This window comes from Copidosoma floridanum, unplaced genomic scaffold (assembly GCF_036245765.1).
Source record: "Copidosoma floridanum isolate Cflo_tuat_1 unplaced genomic scaffold, Cflo_Japanese_pri ptg000021l, whole genome shotgun sequence".
NCBI classification, from domain to species: domain Eukaryota; kingdom Metazoa; phylum Arthropoda; class Insecta; order Hymenoptera; family Encyrtidae; genus Copidosoma; species Copidosoma floridanum.
This window is the reverse complement of record NW_028321898.1, coordinates 7057481-7061664: the sequence shown is the minus strand read 5'-3', so window position 1 is coordinate 7061664 and position 4184 is coordinate 7057481.

Here is a 4184-nt window from a genome sequence, read left to right as displayed (position 1 = left end):
TAGCTTCTCACATATGCGGTTAGCTAATTTCTTGTCAATACTTTGTAGATTTCAGTCATTTTTTCACAACGCGAGCTAGCAAGCGAAGTTTGCGAGAAAACTACTACTTATTATGTTTAAAAAATTTTTATTTTATTGGCTTCACACATATGCGGCTAGATTTTTTACTGTCAGTACTTCGTAGGATTTGGTTATTTTACACAATGTGAGTGAGTTAGTAAAGCTCGCTAGGGAGCCATGACTAATTATGTTTCTATATTTTTTATTTAATTAGCTTTACACATATGCCGTTGGCACCCCTACTGTGATACTTCATAGAAATTATTTTTTTTTTACAATGCGAGTAAGTGAGTAAAGGTTGCAAAAGAGCCTTTCTGGATGATGTTTAAAAATGATTCATTTTATTAACTTTATACATATGCCGTTTGCTACTATACTGTCGATACTTTGTAGGATTTAGTTATTTTTACAATGCGAGCGAGTGAGCAAAGCTCGCGAGAGAGCTGTTTCAGATTATGTTTATAAATTTTTGTTGTTATTGGCTTCACACCTATGTGGTTGGCTTTTTTAGTGTCTGGACTTCGTAGGATTTTGTTATTCCCTACAATGCAAACAAGTGAGCAAAGCTTACGCAGGAGTTACAACTAATTATGTTTACAAATTGCTTGTTTCAAAAATATACGATAATAACGTATTTATAAACATATTATGCTTATCAACGAAGAAAATCCATTGTGTGAAGGACTGATGGCAACTTTTGTTGGCACTGCTCCGTATTTTTTCTTCTTAGAATACTGAATGTCTATTATAAAATGATGTTTTATTCTCATACAAGAATACACTACTCAATTTACGGCAAAAGTTAGTCAGTCAACAAATTAAAAATCCAATCTAGTACTGCTGTGTGTAATCAGATTCCAGTGAGAACACTCGTTGGCAAACAAATAAAGTATTAAATCAAAAGCATAAAGACAGTTACCATTGCGAGATTATTAACGATTGATGCAGTTTCATTTATTAAGAATGTTAACACCAGTATTCAAAAACAGAATGTTATACGCGGACGTATAAATTATTCGAACAAAAATGTGGCTGCAATAGTTTAGAAAGTAATTAAATACTATTGATATACAAGCAAACAATACAATTATTAAAATAATAGAAATCATACAAAGGCATAGTACAGTTACCATTGTAAGCTCAATTTCTTACAAAACCAATGATTATTTGTTAACATAGTTGACCCAAAATAGTATTATTCAAATAAAATACTACTATTTAATACCACCGTGCATCGTAACAGCTTTAACTTTGACATGCGTGAGTAGATAATTTGTCCTGCTATTCAACAGAGCTTTGCCATAGGCTATCAAAATGGATGGGCTAACGTCAATCAAATTTTTTGCTTAATGTTCCATTATTCAATAAAGGTTTTCGATACATCTCGTAAGCGAACGCCTTGTTTCATGGTGATAAGGACTTTTTATAGGAAAACACATTGACTTGCTTCAGCTGAATGCATAACATTTTTGATTACAACATTTTTTTGGAAATGTTGTAAGACAATCAAATGAACCTGAAACTTTGCATCTTGAAAATTAGAACTTTAACAAGTGAAAACATTAAAAAAAAACTTTTATATTAAGAGACTATATTTTTACATTCTTACATTCAAAAAAAATAGAAATGCTCGCATTACAAAGTTTTTCATGCATATTATAACTTTGACATTCATCTTAAAAATTTTTAACTTCGGTATAAAATTTATTTCACAAAATTGAAAGACAGGACAGCCTTAAAGTTCGTACTAGAAATTGTGTAATGACAAAAATCGTCGTATATTTCCAAACGCCGATTTTGTAATCATAAAAATTCTATACTTTTATTTTTTGTGCCAAATATGATATCGCTGCTATGTTATAATAATGTTAAATATCGATTAATACATATATTTCAATTCATACGACTGTACAGATATATACATATTTTTTTACAAAAAAACCTTTCAAATAGAATTTTTATCTCTGATAACTTATATTCCAAACATAAGTTGTATTTATTTTACCATGTAAAATTGTGATACGAAGCTATATGTTGTATGTATATTTTAAGTATATTGGAGTATAAGAAACATCATTAAGAAAAGTAAGCAAACTGAGAAACAATTGACTATTCATTGAGCTTTCAAGTTTTTAATATTTTTGGGTGGTTGGCAGGCAAATCGTGCAGGAGGCAAAGCCCCATTAGTACACATATATATATATATATGGTGTTCGCACCGCCAAACTCCTCCTTAGTCTGGCTGTGGGTAGCCGATGCCTATGTTACACTCATACACACACACTCAAACACACCTCGTACTCGGTAAGTTTACCCTGTCCTTATATTACCCCACACACACATTTACTCTCGTTTGCTCAGATCATCCCTAACCCTGTTTCCCTGGTATATACACCCAGTGCACTTAACACAGTACATCTACCTTATCACTATCCTCGTGATGACCTGCTGCTTCTTGGAACTAGCCCTAGTCCTCGCGATGGCTCGGTGATACGGTAAATCCTCTCTATTCTCGCTGACTCCTCTTCTATTCCTGATTTTGCTCCGCTAATAATCCTCTTCCATAATCCCTGCTAATCTACTTTTCGCCTCTCACCTTTCACTTTTCCTGTATTCCAGCAATGTCTACCCTCGATGCTGCTCTGGACGACACTGCCAACACAAAGGAGTCCACTTGTACGGGTGCGCGCGCCCCTCCCTTAACATCCAAAGAACCTCCAACACTCCTTGAAACCGATAAATTGTTGAAGGTATCAAAAACTTAGTCCTCGATGCGGCGATCCGGCCCTGGATTTGTTCCCGTCGCGTCACGAGCTTCTCTGGCTCCTCTTCTCTCTCTTACACACATACTCACGCAACCGTACTTCCGACACACTTCTCTCCTTGTCTTGAGTCCTTCTCTTTTCCCATGGCTCGTAGTCCGTGGCACCGAGAACACACATAAAATAATGTGTTATAAAGCGCTAGATATAAAAAAATTTGTGTATCATTATAAAACCAGTAATCCCAAAAGTAGCATTCAAAGTGGCACGGAATTTAAACTGTCTACATGGAGTGGGACGCGAAAACCCACATAACTCGACAAAATTTTTTACATAATAAATAAATAAACCCCAAGCTTCTTGATCCAATAACCAAATGCTGTTCAACCCCATAACCAAGAGCGCTCACTGGCCGCTTTAAATGAAAATAAAAGCGATTATCTCCACATAACTCAAGGCGCTTACTAGTCACTTTGTTAATTAATAAAATAGACAAAATAACACAAGCGCTAATCATCACACAACCCAGGGCACTCACTAGTTGCCTTGTAAATTAATAAAACAAGCGCAAGAAATTTTAGAGCTGTCTTTCACCTAAGTTCAAAGGAGCAGGATACATGATTCTGATGCTTGCCGGTAACTAGAAATTTGATTAGACCAATAGGTATACAAGCGAATATTGATAGATCTTTATAATTGTATCAAGAGGTGCATATGTATAGATGGTGGTACTTTATACAAGCACTCTATATCCTCCATACATGCCCTTTAAGAAAACGATTTGTCTAGCAATTGGCTCTAGAGTCATTTTATTATTTAACGAAGCGTCTAATAACTGCCTCAAATCGCATGGTGATAGGCGCTTGGTTTATTTTATTTATATTATTAAATAACAAAGTGACAAGTGAGAGCTTTGGATTGCCTAGTAATTGGGGCTTATAATATTTTATTTATTTTATTAAGTAACAAACAAATCTTAAGTGCGCTAATTGCTCTCGCTACTAGAGCTTGTGTTATTTTATTAATTAACAAAGCGACTAGTAAGCACCTAAGATTGCTTTGTGATTACTGCTTGCATTATTTTATTAACTAACAAAATGACCAGTAAGGGGCCAGGCCACCTAGTAGTTGAAACTTGTAGTATTAAGATATTTTATAAATGAAAAAATCGACCAGTAAGTTCCGTAGGTTGCCTTATAAATGGCGCTTGTGTTATTTGGTTAATTAACAAGGTTACCAAGAAACGCCCCAAGTTCTGAGTTAACTAATGCTTCTAGTATTTAATTAATTTTATAAAGAAAATTAATCACCAGTAAGCACTTTGGGTCACCTAGTAATTAGCGCTTGTATGGTGATGGGCAG